Below are 17550 nucleotides of genomic sequence, written 5' to 3' on the forward strand. Positions count from 1 at the left end.
TACACCAGGAAGACAAGGAAACCCTGTCCTTACCCTGTCTTCAGATGCTGACAAGGACTTTGAGGTTTTGTAGAATGGGTAATCATAGGCATGTATGGATAGGGGAAATTGATTCTAGGATTTAGTATTATCTGTAGGATTTAAGGTTCAAGCATCTGTGGTCTTATAACTTGTCTGTGAGCTCACGCTCACTTGCCCCCTGGATGCATGTCAGTCTATTGCAAAGACTGACCTCACTTTGTCAGGAGGAAGTCCCCCTCCAGTGTATTCTTTCCATGTCAAGGTTTTCAATAAAAGCCACAAGCCCTAGGAAGCAACATACCCCCAGGCGCTGACCCAGCGGTTTCACCAGAAAGAAACCAAAACCCTGCTCAGCTGGGCCCATTAACCCTGCATATAAACCATAAAAAATTGCCACTTGGGGCCAATACTGCCTGTCATGTCTATCCCCCTCTTGGAAATTAAGTACAAGTTTTTTCTCTACTCTTAAGTTGGGCTTTGTGAAGTCTTTCACATACTGCTCACTGGCCCAAGTTCATTCTACCTATCAATATTGCCCATGGACTAGGGGGCTATTGGGTAAAAAGTCATATTTCCACAGGTGTGGAAAAGTGGACACATAGTTGCCCAGGGCTGAGAATTGAATTCCAGGTGCCTTTATTGTCCCCCATGGTAGAGGCTGAATGGAGGGCAGGGCACTTTGCCACTGAGCATTGCTTTTATTGTGGTTCAAAGAAGGTGGGTGTGAGCATAACTGTAATGGGCCCGAGAGAATAACTCCAGATGGTGACTCCAAGCTACAATCAATCCAATGAAGAAGTTGACAAATCAGAGGGTGAGACCAAGCATAATTGATCATGCCTGTAATCCCAGAGGCTCAGGAGGCCGAGACAGGAGGATTGCCTGTTCGAATCTAGCCATCAGCAAAAATGAGGTGCTAAGCAACTCAATGAGAGCCCGACTCTAAAAAAAATACCAAACGTGGATGGGTATGAGAATACAGTATTTTGCTTTAAATGTAGAATTGAGACATAAGAAAGGCAGCCTGAGGGCAAGGAGAGCAAAATGGAGAGTCAAGTGTACAGCCTCAGACTGTGGATGTGGCAGATCCCGAGTCCATGCACCTGAACCACCCTGGACCCACAGGAGGTAGGGGAGGGGTCACCCTGACCAAGAGCGAAAGAAACATTGTTGATTTAGGTAAAGTCAAGTGTCTAGCTCCAAGATGCACTCAATCCAAGAAGACTTTCCTGGCACAAAAGGACAAAGGGAGTTGGGGACAACTAAGGGTGTATTGCTTTATATACAAATATATGGGGTTTTTGATACCAGGGATTTAACTGAGCGCTGCCTAGCGACTGAGCCAAAGTTCCAACTCTTTTTTACTTTTACACAGGGTCTGGCTAAGTGGCTTAGGGCCTCCCTAAGCTGCAGAGGCTGCTTCAAACTTGCAACTTTCCTGCATTAACCTCCCAAACCAGTGGGATTTCAGGCATGTGCCACTCTGCCCTGCAGCATGCTTCTTTAAACAGCCCAGTGGGACACAGGGAAACCAAGGTGAAGATCTGGAAGTTGGTGCACCCCATAGTACTTTGCCAAAGAGGAACTGGGGTGGGAAGCGGGGACCCTTGTGAACCAGAGGATAGAATGCTGACTGCAACTTGCCTGCTCACCCAGATGTTCCATCCTGAAACACTGTCAGCGAAAGCTGTGCTTTTTCTGTACCTGTGTCTCTTAGTCTTTTAGGGGACACACACAAGAATGGTGGGAACAGACGGTTAAGACAATAATCCTATAAAATGGGCCCACCGTGCTGACCTGCACGTGCATTCTTTTCCAAAAAGCAGTTTACCTGCAACTCTGCCTGGCCCAAGTGGACAGGAGATGTCACATTCCTCAGCCAACTACCTGTGATCTGCATGAGAAATGCAGGCAGGAAACCCCCTAAGAGGAACCCAAGTGACTATGCGGGGACAGACTTTGTGACTCTTTCCACAGACCAGATTTTGGAAGAAAGGATGATTCTTTGGATAAGAATCCAATTAGAATGGCTCAGCGTGGGCCAAGGTGACATAGAGTTGCCATGACTGTCGAGTCTTGAAAGTATGATGTCACCCTGCTGTCAAAAGTCAAAAAGTGCACCTGGGCAGGAGTCTCTGGAAATTTCCCAGGGACTCCAATAAAACTAGAGTGCAGAAGAGGCACAGGGGTCTGTCTGCTTTCTGAGAGGACCCACTCTCGCCCTTGAGAATGTCCCCTTCCCATTCAAGAAGTTCATGCCTGTTACAGGGTGACATGTCTGAAAACTTTCTGATGTGATTGCAAAAATCACGGGCTCAAGGGGGTCTTTTCACTGCCTCAGTTTCTCAGGAGGTCCCAGCTCTATAATGAGTTCATTCTCTCTCTAAAAAAAAAAAATCAGAAACCTTCATTAACAAACAGCAAAACAAAACAAACAACAACAAAAATAGATCAGTAACCTGCTAGAGCAGCCTCCGCAATTTAGCTTCACTCTGTCTCAGAATAAAACTTGCAATAGAGATGTAGTTCAGGGCATGTAGTCCAGAGGGCCGGGCTTGGTGGTGCACATTTCAAGTCACAGGAGCTTGTGAGGCTGAGGCAGGAGGACCGTGAGTTCAAAGCCAGAGTCAGCCATGGTGAGGTCCTAAGCAATTTGGTGAGACCCTTTCTCTAAATAAAATACAAAATAGGGCTGTGGATGGGGCTCAGTGGTTGAGTGCCCCTGCGTTCAATCCCCAGTCCCCACCCTCCCTCCAAAAAGACATAAGAAAACAGAATGTAAAAGGGCAGATATAAAACTAACGACATCAACAGTGACATTATATGGGAATTGACTGAGCGATCCTATCCAAAGGTAGAGGTCATTAGAAAAATAAAAATAAAAACAATGTCCAATTCTACGCACCTGAGACCCAGATCAGGAAATGTAATGAGCAAACTAGTCCCATCTTTGGCCCAGATCTCCCTCCTGGCTGCCTGATACCTTTTTCTTTGGGTTCTAGGATGTCTCCTCTGACCTTAAGGTTTCACAGAAAGAGAGAATGAGAAAGAGAGAGAGAGAGTTTCAGGGGTTGATGTAGTGATCTGTCAGAGCCTCTTGCTTCATGACTGGAAGGCAGGGAGTCATTCAGAGTGGCTCCCTACATATCTCCTCTTCCTTAATATTTGAAGGTGATTGGGAAATTGTATCTTTGAGTCACTGGATTCTTGGTCCGAGGTCATCATGATCTACTATTGAAACACAAAAGGCATTAGTAGAAAACATACTATCTCTGGGACATAGCCAACTTGGAAGATCCAGGTTAGTAGTAGTAGTAGTAGGAGAAGGAGGAGGAGGAGTAGTATTCTGCCAAACACTCATCAGAAGATTCTTCATCTTTTCTTGATTTTATTGGGAAGCCTTGGACTTTGCAATGGTAACATTGACATTTTCATTTGGCATGGCGCTTCAGCCTCTCCACAAACCATGGAGCAGAGGGCTCAGTCACAGTATTTATCACAGTGGCCTTTTAGAGCATTTTAACTCAGTTCTAGTTTTACCATCAACATTTATCTGACTATGAAAGCTCTTGGAAGGAATTTAAGTCTGATGTTAAGAGAATCCCTATGTTGTAAGTTTGAAACAGAGCCATAAAGACTGTATCATGGAAGCAAGGGATAATATTTAAAGTGGTCACTTCATGAGACCAGGAGATGGCCTGGGTCTGGATAACTGGCATGCACCTGTTTCAGACCTGAGTCTTAACTTCAGCAGAGTGTAGCTCTGAAATATCAGCTGGCAACAACTAAGATGAGTTGTATTCATACAGGCGACAGGATAGTCATCATCCTTTCTCTTAATTCTCACATTTAAGGAATCTGTTAGATCTGTCAGTGATGTAGATATTCTGATGGCAGAAGACAAACCTCCTAACATCCTTTTGGGTGCCATCTCATGAGGGTTAGGGTATTACCAGTAAAACCTCCAGGTGACAGGCATCCTCCTGTAATTATTCTTGTCCATTCTAGGAGACCAGCCTAAATGCATCCACTATTTCTAGACCTCTTGTGTGGTCCTGACTAGATATTTGCATAATACTCAGGAATACTCAGGAATAATACTTAGGAAACGTGCCAATTTCCATTGTAGCATTATCAGGGCAACCCTACTTTGGTGGATACCTTATGTAAATAACTGGCCTGTAGAGAAAAATGCTATTTCAACAATCCTTCTCTTTGGACAATGGTCCAGATAAGGAGTCTTAATTTCCAAGGGCCAGCATGATTGTCTGGTTTAGGTTTCTCATATGGTGTCTTTTCCTCAAATATAATCCCAGACAACTTGTTTGCCATAGGATCGACATATAACTGGCCACTACAGTCAGTAGGATTAATCTAGTTTCATGGGTGGGATTTTCAGTCCACACTACAATGTACATTAAAAATGGATCTGAGTGCTGGGGTGGTGGCTCGGTAGTGGAGCGCTCGCCTAGCACATGCGAGGCCCTGGGTTTGATCCTCAGCACCACATGAGAAAATAAACAAAATAAAGGTATTGTTTCCATCTACAACTAAAAAATTTATTTAAAAAAAATAGATCTGAGAAATGGGTCCATAGAAGTCTCTTCATAATTTTTGCTTACCTGACAAGCTCATGATGCTGCATGGTTGGAAAATCTGCAGTTGGAAGATTTACCTTCCTGTGTCAGGTTTTTCAGTCATTTTCATGATGACAGGTTTAATTTCTATCTTTTCAAATCTGGTTTAATTTACTGAATCATATTCAGCAGCAGTCAACATGATTCAGTAAATTCAGCAGCAGTCTCAAATTTTTTTTGGGGGGGATGGTGCTGGGGATTGAACCCAGGTCCTTGTGCATGTGAGGAAAGCACCCTAACAACTGAGCTATATGCCCTGAGATTCTCAATGTTACAATTAAGAAAAAAAATAAATATTTTGTAAGATCTAGTGTGTGCCTCTGGGGTCCTGTGTTCCCCCTTTTCTTTATTTAATAAAATTGAGTAAAGACTTGGCATAAGCCATAGTATCATCAGTTTAAGTTATGGATAGTAGTACAAGTATTTAAATGATCAGATTTACCTTGTATTGATTATTGTAATTTCCCAATATATATACTAGTTGATCCATCCTAACAATTTAAAAGGAATCCTCAATCTCTTTCTGAGAGAAGGTCTCAAAATATCTTCATGTCTCAGAATATTATCCTTTAAATAGGTGTCTCTCGATTGTCTTTTTAAAAATGTCATTAAGCATTATATAAATCCTACCATATTTTTATGGATAATAGGTCCAGTCAGAGAACTTCTATCATGTCCATGAATTTTCAACAAGGTTTGCAACTTTTATTGCTCAAAACTAACGTACAACTTTAATTTGGAGAACCAGAGTCCTAATAAAATTCCCAGATCTCAAAATGATTCAACAAACAAAATATGCAAGAATAGACAGTCTTTGAATCAATCAAATTTAGTCTCCAAGGAGAATTGTAAAAATTAGAATCTAAGTCAGCAGTTTAATGTATTTAGTGTTTAATCTAGGATGTGAATTTATTCACCCAAATTAATCCTTGCCTTAAACAATAAGAATCATTAGGCAATAAAGACCTTGCTTAACAGAATTAAACTTAATATTTTAATAGGTCTTTATCATGTCAAAATATGAACAAAAAATATTAGCTCAGTATCAGCATAGAGAGTAAAATCAGGGAAATAGCCTGAAATATCCTTGAATTAATCAGTTAAAACTTTTAGTCAGTCCAGTACATACAAATCTTTTTTTTACATTTCTCTATTATCTGTCTAATTAATAATATAAATATATTTCTATTTAGGAAAATATTTTTATCATAAAAATCTAGAATATAAAGATCTTGGTTTACCCAAAGATGATTTCTTTCTACTTAGGTCCTCCAGTGTGTGCTTCTCCTCTGTTGAAATTCCTTTTAGAATTTTTCCTGGTTACACTTTGAAATGACTTCTGAAAATAATTTCTGAAAAATAATTATCTTTGTACCTTGATAAAAAAGAAATATCAATGAGGCCTGGGGTTGGGGTTCAGTGGTAGCACACTTGCCTGGCATGCATGAGGCACTGGGTTCAATTCTTGGCAATGCATACAAATAAATAAAAAAGGAAAAGGCCCATCAACAACTTAAAAAATATATTTAAAAAAAAGAAAAGAAATATCAATGTAAATATAGTTAAAGTCCTTGGATATTTCTGTAGATAAGGCATAACCTATAATTAATACAGTAGAATTGATTAACTTTATGTAACCACGTGGTTCTTAAGACATTTTGGATCCATTTCAATTTGTTTTAACTAGGAGTGAACGCTTTCATGTGACGTCACGTGATGTAGCTGATGATCCTTGTGTATACATCTATTTATTTCTTGTAATTATATAGTCAGGAACAAGAAGAGGGATTTGGGGGGCCATCCCAGGAACATAGATGGCTTTGTTTCTGCGATAAGCAAATGCATCCCCGAGTTACAGCCATCTGATCTAGTAGGAGATTCAGAAAATACACACACACACACACACACACACACACACACACACACACAGGCTGAACCCTTTTATTGAGGAGAAGCCATTCAAATGAGGCCAGGGGTCAGGTTTCAGGGGGCTGAGTCTAGCTTCCTGATGTCTTGTCCACAAGAGGCTTGGTTTCAGCTTTGGAGTTGTTCTGTATCCTCACTTGCAGGGAAAGCATGAATGAGAGTCAGACACCATCATTCCTCCTCCAATTAAAAAAATCCTGCAGGAGAAGGGTGGAGTTGTGGGAAGGGCGCCCCCTGCCGGGCTCTTGCAGGAACACGTGGCTGCAGAGTTCTTAGGGTCCCAGTTAGCCTCAGATTGTGTCACCTGAGCAGCAAGTGGAGACCTATTCTAAGATCCCCCAGATTTCAGAGATGGGGGTATTTGCACAGAGCATATCAATAACCTTTGGAAAACATTGACTAGTAAAATAATGTTATACTGAAGTATGCATAGATTTTGGAATGCTTCAGTCTAGAGACTGTTTTCACATTCTTTATGGTGTTTGAAGAGAAAATTCTTATCAATTTGATGAGGTACTCTTTATCAAATTTTCTGTTCTTGCTGGTGTAGTGGTTCATGCCTCTCATCCCAGCAGCTCAGGAGGCTGGCGCAGGAGGACTGCGAGTTTCCAACCAGCCTTGGCAACTTAGTGAGGCCTGAAGCAACTCAGTGAGATCTTCTCTCTAAATAAAATATAAAGAAGAGCTGGGCATGTGGATCAGTGGTTAAGTGCCCATAGGTTCAATCCTCCATACCAAGAAAAACAAATAAAAAATAAAGTTTTTTAAAAGTGGTTTCTGATTGTACCTTCACTATGATTCTAAGACATCTATCCTCTCTCAAGATCCCCAAAATTCCCTCTTGTTTTTTGCCTTGATAATTCGAATAATTTCAGTATTTGCATTTCTGTGTGTTCCATGACACTAGAGTATATTTGGACACATTATACATACATGGAGTGTAACTTATTCTGCTTAGGATCCCAGTCTTTTAGTTGTACATGATGTGGAGTTACCCTGGTCTGTAGTTATAAATGAACATAAAAAATGTGTCCCATTCAGTTTACTCTCTTTCCTATACCATTCCCCTCCCTTTCCATAAGTTCCCTTTATCTAATCCAATACACTTTTATTTTTTCCCTCCTCAACCTCCCTGTGTGTGTGTGTGTGTGTGTGTGTGTGTGTGTGTCACATTTTCTTTATCCATTCATCTGTTGAAGGGCAAATAGGCTGATTGCATAGTTGAGCTATTGTGAATTGAGTTGCTGTAAACATTTTTGTGGCTGAGTCACTGTAGTGCACTGATTTTTAAGTCCTTTGGATATAAATCGAGAAGTGGCATAGCTGGGTCAAATGGAGGTTCCATTTCAAGTTTTCCAAGGAATCTCCATACTGCTTTCCAGAGTGGTTGCACCAATCTGCAGTCCCACCCACAATGGGTGAGTGAACCTTTTCCCCACCTACTTGCCAATATTTAATGATACTTGTATTCCTGAGAATGGCCCTCCTGACTGGAGTGAGAGGAAATAGTTTCAACTTCCATTTCTCTAATTACTAGAGATATTGAACTTTTTTTCATATATTTGTTAACCATGGATGACTCTATGTTTAGTGTGTGACTGGTGCTGGGGCTGCAGCTTCATCATTCTGCAGGACAACTTTTGAATTTTCTAGAATCATTTTAGAAACACTTCTGTCCTCATTGAAATTCTTGGTCCATTTACTATAATGAATTGTTCACAGTTGTGTGCATCATTCCATCTTCAAATACTCCCAGTGGTTTATAAGAATCCAATCTCAGGCTAGAACTTTGTGGTTTGGTCACTGTAGTTTTTCAGTAAGAATTGATGTCACTGTGCTGAACCACAGAGTTTTGTCATGTATTTGAAAGAGTGGGTCATAGTTTTGGTTTTCTTCACAAATTGATGTGGGTTTTAGGGAACTTGTCAATTTCTCTCCAAGTTTGGAGAATACACTGAATCCTTATGTCAATTTGTGGTGCACTGTTTTCTTTTACTTTTTTGGAAGTTTAAAAAATATATTTATAAAAACTTATGTGACTTTTACAAAACAATTATAGAATTCACAAAGATTTAACAAAATTCAAGCCCAATTGAAGTTTATTACAATAATCTTTCCTAGACTTGTTAGGCTCGTATCCAGGACCCCCCAAAGACCACCAGAGACCAAGATCCTTGTAAGCAGCAAAGAATTGTTTATTGGGAGCTAGCTTGGTCCTCCATGTGCATCCAGCAACTTGTGATGCTGAGAGGCCCCTAGCCCAGGGTTTGCAGCAGTTTTATACACTCTCTGGGGAAGGCAGGGACTTCACATACATCATAGCATCTCTTGGCAAATCATCACGCACCGCGGGAAAATCATAAAACAACTCTAAAACATGATTAGCACATTCACTGGTGGGAACAAGTTGGGTAGGGGTGATTGGTTAGTACAGAGGGGGATTCATTTGAACTGGTTGGTTTAGGCCACGAGGATTGTATGTGCTGAACTACATGGTTTCCCAACATGTTATCAACCACCATAAACTACTGGGAGGGTCATCTGGCATCCCAGGTATTTCCCTATCTCATGCTGATTGGTGGCTGCTAGGGGGTTGCTATGGGTCCCCACCTAAACTGAGTCAGGGACACCTGGCACAGCAGATATCTCCTGTTATTTGCAGAAAAACAACTCAGCAGGGTGCATTTATGCCTAGGAGTGCTCTGTGGGTCTTTTAAAGGACAAGGGTCATGCCCCTTCCTTGGACAGGCTTTGCTCTGAGGTACAGGCTGGTTTTTCAGACTCAATGGCATTTTTGTAACAAAGGTTGGGGGATCTCTGATCTCTGTGCCCTTCAACAGATGAACGGATAAAGAAATTTTGGTATATATACAGAATGGAATACTATGCAGCCTAAAAGAAGAACAAAATGATGACATTTACCAGCAAATAGATGGAAATGGAGAATATCATGCTAAGCGAAATAAGCCAGTCCCAAGAAATCAGAGGCCAAATGTCTTCTCAGATATGCAGATCTAATTCACAATAAGGGTGAGGTTCTTGGGAAGAATAGAGGAATTTTGGATTAGACAGAGGGAAGTGAAAAGGGGGAGGGGCTATGGAGGTAGATTGAAAGTAAAATAAATCAGATGTCATTACTCTCTGTACATATATGACTTCATGACCAGGGTAACTCTATATCCTGTGCAACCAGAAAAATGAGTAGGTATAATCCACCTATGTAGAATGTGATGACAAAATGATTCGCTGTCCTGTGTAACTAATTAGAATCAATAAAAAATCTTTTCAGAAGTTCATCGTACATTTTTGTATAAAACCAGTATCAAGTACTTGGGAAATAATTCCCAAGTATTTAAATGAAATCATGAAGATGTATAGACGGTAGTTTAGCAAGCAGAAAGCAGTTAAGATTAGAATGTGAGTCTTGAATCAATCATCACTCCTAGCAAATTAAATGTAGAAAACCATAATAAAAGAAAGAAAAGAATTCAGAATCCAAGTAGGAAATAGGAGTCACATCCTGAATGTGAACTTGGACCCTGGGAGTTCAGCTGTCCGTCAAAGCACTGGTCTCTCCACACAGCCACATGGTGCATTTGTGAATGGGCTGCAAACTCTTCCTATTTTCTGTGTTTCCTGCCCCAGGATTTCTGCTGAATGCTGTGACTAAACATTTGACCACTTGTCCTCAAATTCCACTTCAGATCTACTTCTGAAGAAAACGTTTCTCCTCCCACATGAAGAATGATATAAACATTTCAATGGCTTAAATATGTTTAATTACCCCCACCCTCAAATCTCACTGCCTTGCTAACCCATGTCCAATGAACAAGTCACTTTCTGGGTTTTTTTAAACTTCTTGACTCTTTTTCAAGCACATGTACCTCTTCCTTGCTCCTCTTCATCCTCACATTGTAGGAAACTCCGTGGAGACTTGGGACAGTCTCCCTTCACCTGTGGGCTGAGGCCAATGATTTGCTTTTATTCATGAGGGTGTCTCTGGGACCTGGACCAAGGAGGCCTCATCCATGACACAAAACAGCCCTGGGCCCAGGTTGAGGAGTGAGATTCAGCAAGATATTGAAATGTTTTCAAGACAGGTCAAGGGGCGACATGGTGCACAGAGAAACAAACATACTCACTGAGATTGTCCCAGTATTACTCTGTCCCTATATTTTATTTTTTAATTTTTTTTAGGTGTAGTTGGATACAATAACTTTATTTAATTTTTATTTATTTTTATGTGGTGCTGAAGGACAGCAGGTTGCAAGTTCTGAGCTGCCTTCAAAAGGAATCTGCTGCCCTTACGGGGGCCTTTATTTTTATATCATTTTTGTAGATATCTTTCCAGGTAGTTAATAAATAGTCTCAAAGCCCCAAACTTATTTGATGTCCATACTTTTCAAGAGTCACAATCTTTTCTGACATATTGATTATCTAAGATATATTGAGGACATGGTTTAGAATATTTTCCTGTAACCTTTGGCAATCAGGATTAAATATTTACATTTTTACCTTAATCACTAGGTGCACACTGTTTTGGGGCAGGTCACTCAGAAAACACACCAATTCCCAGTTCTGTCCAAATGGAAAGAATTTAGCTGGCCAGCCAGGGACAGCTCCCTGCAGGACCTATAACTGTCTTTGCAAGGAATAGACCCAAGCCTCAGCATGGGAGATGCATTTCTTACATGATATGAAGTCTCAGGGTAAAATGGAGTCTGTTTGGTCATTGCTCATATAACCTGGCCCATAACACTATACTACACAACTCGACTACCTGTCTCCTGGTCTATTATTAACTTTTAACTTTAAATCATACGTATAATTACTTCATTAACCTTTAACTTTAAAGCACACCTATAATCATTAGTAAGCTTTCTTATTTTCAATCTAAAGTCCCAGTAAAACACACTTCAAATAGTGAAACACACTTAAAATAGTGAAAGCCTATTATTCCGAAGTAACTCTAAAATATATCTATATTAATTTTACATTATTCTATTTTTAATTTCCAAAGTAATTTCCTTTTTTTATATATGACCTATTTAACTGTTTTCTTAATGTCTCCTTGATCCTTGGTCAAAGCCCACCAAATCTCGTGTCTTTTTAGTCTTTTAACTAAAGGGCAGGTTCTGCACCTCAACCCATTTGCCATTAATATTAACTCTGGGTTTTCCACTTTCATCATGAATTCCCGTGTGAGGCAGAGGAGGGGTGTTAATGGGGGGAATGTATTTTTATGAGCCTCTTGTCCTCGAGGGGAATACTATAATCTTCCTTTAATTAAGCCAGTTACATAGGGTGGTCCTTGTTGGCACAGTGATTGTTTTTCTGTAACTAGTCTATTGTAGAGGTTGTGGCTTTGAAGGGAGTGGGACATTAGTGGACATTGTTAACCCTGCGATAAACATTTCTTGTGGATTAGGCATTTCTCGGGAACTTTGATTGGTCATCTTTCCCCTGTGAATTTCTTAAGGAATAACACTATTGTTTGTATCCTGAGAGTGATTGAAACACACCTTGGGGCCTGGCTCAATTGTGTCCTTAGTCTCATTCTGGGAATTTTCCTGCATTCTCAGGCAACACGTACTTTTATTATTGATTGACGGGTGCCCTGTTCTCCATATCAGGAGGATCATAAACCAAACACTTAACATTCTCCATGGTTTCGGTTTCCAGATGGTGTGGCCCTGCCACAGCATCCCCCACACTGTGACCTGTCAGACAGCAGATGACAGGAACCCCTTCACCAACTCCTGATTGTGAAAAACCCCAGGAAAAAAAGATAAATTTAATAAAAAAAAAAAAGAAGAACTGTGAAGTAGCTTCATCAGAACCCAACATGCCTGGTCTGTACTGAACAGGTGATTGAGAGCTGCCTAGGCCAGGAAGTACTTAAGCATTAAGAGCTCCTTAGGACCAGATGCTCCTGAGCTGGTCAAAAGGTGGGAACGAGATGAGCTGAAGGGGGAAGGACAGGATGGAGCAGCCAAGGACACATTAATCAAAAACCTTGTAGCTCCCTGTAGGGAGGGGCAATTGCTGGGACAAGCTATCTTAACAGCAGATTGGCTCAAGGGCAGGTTCTGGAGAAGGGTGGAGGAAGGGCACTGAAGGAATTGACATTTCAATCCCTCAGGGAACAGTCTCCAACTGGTCAGACTCATTAAAATTGGCCTCACCCCTTTTCCCTGTCTAGACTGACTGGTTTAATTCTGGCTTCACCCCAGGCCCTGTGAGCACAAAGTAGCAAGAGTCCAGCCCCCTAGAGATTCCCAATGTGGAGTCTGGTGGAGCTGAATTTGCACCAATTCTATGAGAGAGGTGGGGCTGTTCCAAGACCCTTGGACGGAATAAAAAAAGGGGGGGGGGTCCCTAAGCTGCCCTGGCTGCCTTGGGAGTCACCCTGCTTGTGCCCCATCATGATTAAGCATCTCCAGAAGCCCCAGCTTTACCGGGAGGTGGGGACCCGGGAGAACCTGTTTCCAGGCGCTACTCCCCAGGCCCAGAGTTGGGAGGTTAATCAGATCAAGTGAGCCACCAGGGTCCAGGAGCGAGCCCAGCAGCCCGGGGGGCTGAGAGGCCAGCCCAGGAGGATCGCGCCCAGATCTGGGGTCTAGGTCCTTCCCAGGTGCCAGCGCACAGCCATGGGATCCACGCAGAGGTGCGCTCCCAGGCCCAGGGGATGCACCTCGGCCACCGCCAGGTGCGCGGGAACCCGGGGACCGAGCCACTCAGGCCTGGGGAGGGGACGAGCGCGAGACCCTGGGAAGGAAGCGGAGGTGCTCGGAAATGGCGAGTCACCAAAACCCAGCCTCAGGCATATTCTCTGCGTGGCCCAGAGAGCGGCACTGGGGTGGGGCGCAGAGGGAGGTGGGGGGCCGAGCAGGAGGAGGGGGCACAGGCCGAGCAGCAGCTGGGGGCCCCGGGTTGAGTCGCGGAAACTGTGCTAGCGACTAAAGCGGGGCCACTCCGGGGTCAAGGGGGGGTGACATGCCTCCCCACGCTGAGACTCTCGGGCCTCCGAACCCCTCCAAGACCCGCTCCCTGCCCCCTCATGGCCTGTGTCCCCCACACCAGGTCGGCACAGATGCGCTGAGGTGTCCCCACACTAAGACCCGCTCTGCCCCTCCCATTCAGAGCCAGGACCCCTCCCCAGGGCCAAGTCCCACAATCTCTATAAGGCACGTCCCCTGCCCCATCCTGACATGGCTGTGACATCCTCCACACACACATTTTTTAAGACCCACAGTCCGATGCCCGTGTCTCCCCAATAAATTCGAAGCCCTCCGTGTCCCATCCTGGTCCCCAACCCCAGCCATGGCCTGTCACACACTCTAAGACAAAATCCTGTTCCTCCCCCAACACGGTCTTGATCCCCAGCTGAGACTCCTGTCCAGTCCCCTCCCAATGTGGCGTCTCGCCCGATCACTCCCCGAATACCACCTGGTCCCAACTTGGGGCTCCGCTTGAGTCCCCACCACACAACCCATGTCCCCTCCCTGCTGCTGCTAGGGAGTCCCCAGGAACAGTCTAACCCACTGCTGTCCCGCTCCCCGGCCTCTCTCCCCTCCCCCCAGCACTGACGGTCCCTCCAACACTAGGGCCGCCCCTTCCCCTCCTAAGTCACTCCCCACTTCGCTCCTGGGACCAAGTGTCCACACTGGGGCAGCTCCGCGGTGCCCAACACTAAGGCCCGCCCCTGTCCTGCCTCCAGCAAGTCCAGCCCCCCCATCCTAGGGCACGCCCCATGCATCACCCCACCTTAAGACCTAGTCTCCCTCTAGACAGGCCCTGGTGGGCTCCTGGGCACGTCCCCTCCCAGCCTCATCTAGGCATTGCCCGCTCACACTGAGGCACGCCCCTTGCTCCACCCCCAGCACATCCCCCCTCTAGGACATGCCCCTTGCTTCGCCCCCTGCAGTCCATTGGGCACTTTAGAACACGCCCTTGCACCGCCCTCCACCCTGTGTCCCCCTAGGAAGGCCCCATCCAGCTCCTGGGCGCGTCCTCCTCGCAGCCCCAGCTCCGGGATGCCCAACACTCAGGCCCGTCCCTGGCCCACCCCCAGCACGCCCACACCCCCCACTCTGGGACACGCCCCGCCCTGCTCCTGGTCCCCAAGTCCCCCATCCCGCCCCAGCGCAGCTGTGTAGGGCCTTATGACCCTCCCCCAGTGCGGACCCTTGACTTTCCCCCATCCCCGCCCCCCGCCACAGCTAGGTCCCCCTCCCAGCGCTAGGACAGGCCAGTCCCACTCTGAGTCCTCCAGTCTGCCCACTGCACCCTCGCGCGTCCCTGATCCTCCAGCAGTGGGACCTGCCTCCAGTCCCCCCTCCCCAGGCGCACAAGATCTATAGCAGCCCCCGCCCCTTCCCTCCAGCTACCCTCCCCCACACACACGCACTGTGACGTCGCAGTGACTCCGCCCACCTGCTCTCCCTGGTTGCCCCACCCCCAGCACGTCCTAGACAGCAGAGTCCCTCTGGGTCCTGGGGCAGGTGGGGCCCAGGACCCGCCAGTGACGCTGGGGCAGTGGGGCGGCTGGCCCCCTGTTCAGACGCTCAGGGACTCTCTTCTCTGCCAGCTGCACTGCGTCTCTGGGGTTGCTTTGAATCCCCCATCTGTGGTTTAAAATCCTAGTGTCCCTTCGGGTCTGGTCTTCCTAGTGTCCTGCCTGCTGCTTGGCGCAGCCTTGGAGCTCCTGGCACCTTGGACCAAGGCGCCTGACAACCATCAGTGCCTCCTGACCCGCCGAGGACCCCAAATGGCAGGCCCCAGGCTCTGGATCCCAATTTCGCCCCGGCTTTACTGAGAGTTGAGCTCAAATGACATTAACCCAGAGGACCCATTTAGTGACAAAACAAACTCAGAGAGACCATGACTTGCACAACAAGAAAGGATGTTTCCAGCGTCACCGGGGTGATGGTAGCCACAAAAGGTCACCACAAATGCACTCAGAAATCTCCCAGGATTCAGTAGCTTTATGTCCAAAAATAAATTGGGAGAAAAAACAGAAAGAAAGTGAAAAACTTGTAAGTCAGGCATTTGTCACAGCACATTGTTACAACTGTTTGGTTATGATTTGCCGCTGTTAATCCTTTACTGTGCCTAGATTATAAATTATACATTATGACAGGCATCTATATATACTGGAAAAGTATAGTCTATCTAGGGTTAGGTACTAGCTGAACTTTCAACATCCTCTGAGATTTTTGGAATGTGTCCCCAGAGGATAAAGAGGGGACCTCTGCTGTTTGCATGGGGTTAAAGTGGAGGGAAATTTCTTATTATAGGGCTCAGTTTCTGATTGCTTGCTGAGAATCTCCAGTTTGGGTGCAGGGAGGAAATGGGCCTCTCTCAGCATTAGTCTTGATTGGCCATTAGCAGTAGGGACTCTCACCCTGGTTTTCTTTGGGCTGTTGGGTTCCATGCAAAACCAGAGACTTCCCACAACTGGATAATTCTCTTGGGGCTCAGTTGGCTCAGAGGTTCAAGCCCTCACCAGAAGCCTGACATCTACATATGCATGGTGTATATTTTGCATGCCAAATCCTGTGCATTTATTTCCTCTGCAGGGACTCCACCCTGCTTCTCCTCCTGGTATGTTGGCTTCTGCAGACCTGTAAGCAGAAATCACCGAACGCCTGGAAGCCAAACATCCTGCTGATCTTGGCAGATGATCTGGTCATGGGGATGTTGGTTGCTATGGGAACCTTACACTGAGGTAGAGTGCGGTTTGGGTGGTGGGGTGGTGCCTTGTGTGCAGTTTCGTGGAATAATTCACTTAAAATCCACCAGTGCAAATGAAATTTCTTAGTGCTGCAGAACTCAGCACCAAAAATGATTATTTTCCAACAGTACAAATAGGGTCTTAGGCCTCTCAAACAACTTGAGGCCCTGCTGAGTTTGTAAGGGTTTTCCTGGGGCTGCTGTAATAAATAACCAAAAACACAGAGACTTCAATGTAATCCAGAACCACCACCCCTCCCCCAGCCCTGGAGGGAAGAGGCTGAGACCAGAGTCCCAGGCTGAGCTCCCTCCGTGGGCTCCAGGGAGGTTCCTCCCGCCTCTCTAGCTCCTGGGGCTCCAGGTGGCCCTTGGCAGAACAATATAGTGGCCCCTCAAAAGCTTAAGATTGAATCACAATATGACCCAGCAATTCCACCGCAGGGTTCAGACCCAAAGGATTTGAAAGCAGTGAGTCCAAAAGATACTCTCATATCCTGTGTTCACAGATACCCTGATCCCCAATATGACTGGAGACTAGGGCAAAACGCATGTCCTAGTGAGGTGTGGGGAAGCCAAGGCCAAAATGGGGGCCAAGGAGAAGGTCTGAATGGGGGTCCTTGGGGACATCTGCCTCTCATGTAACCCAGATGTCAGGATATTCCTGTGAGGACGTGTCACCTGACCTGCGAGGGCTTCCACATCTCCATGAAACCCTCGCAGATGGAAGAGTCTGCAATTTCTTGCTTCTCTGGAGTGTGTCCCCAAGCCCCGAAAGCAGAGCCCTTTTCCTCCACGATGCTGAAAGCTAACATTGTCTCTGCTTCCTGTAACCGCTAAGGGTGACGCTGAATGACAGCTCTTCACAAAACTGATTGCTAAAGAAATGACTGGTTTTGTGCAAAATTAGACTATTACTGGGAATAAATGATTAAACAAGGGACACCCGTTCTTGATCTTGACTTACCTACAAACCACTCCATCTCCTCCACTTCCTCGTCTCTCTCCTTTTCCTCCTCCTTCTCCTCTCCCTCCTTCTCCTCTATCTTCTCCTTTTTCTCCTCCCGTTCCTCCTCCTCAACTCTCCTTTCTCCTCGTCCTCATCATCATCTCTCCTCTGTCTCTGCCTCCTCCTCCACCTCCTACTCCTTCTCTTGCACCTCCTCTATCGCCTCCTCTTCCCCCTGCTTCTTCTCCCTCTCCTCTTCCTACTCCACCTCATCTCTCCTCCTAC

The sequence above is a fragment of the Spermophilus citellus genome (genome assembly GCF_964194105.1).
Source record: "Spermophilus citellus genome assembly, contig: SCAFFOLD_336, whole genome shotgun sequence".
Lineage (NCBI taxonomy): Eukaryota > Metazoa > Chordata > Mammalia > Rodentia > Sciuridae > Spermophilus > Spermophilus citellus.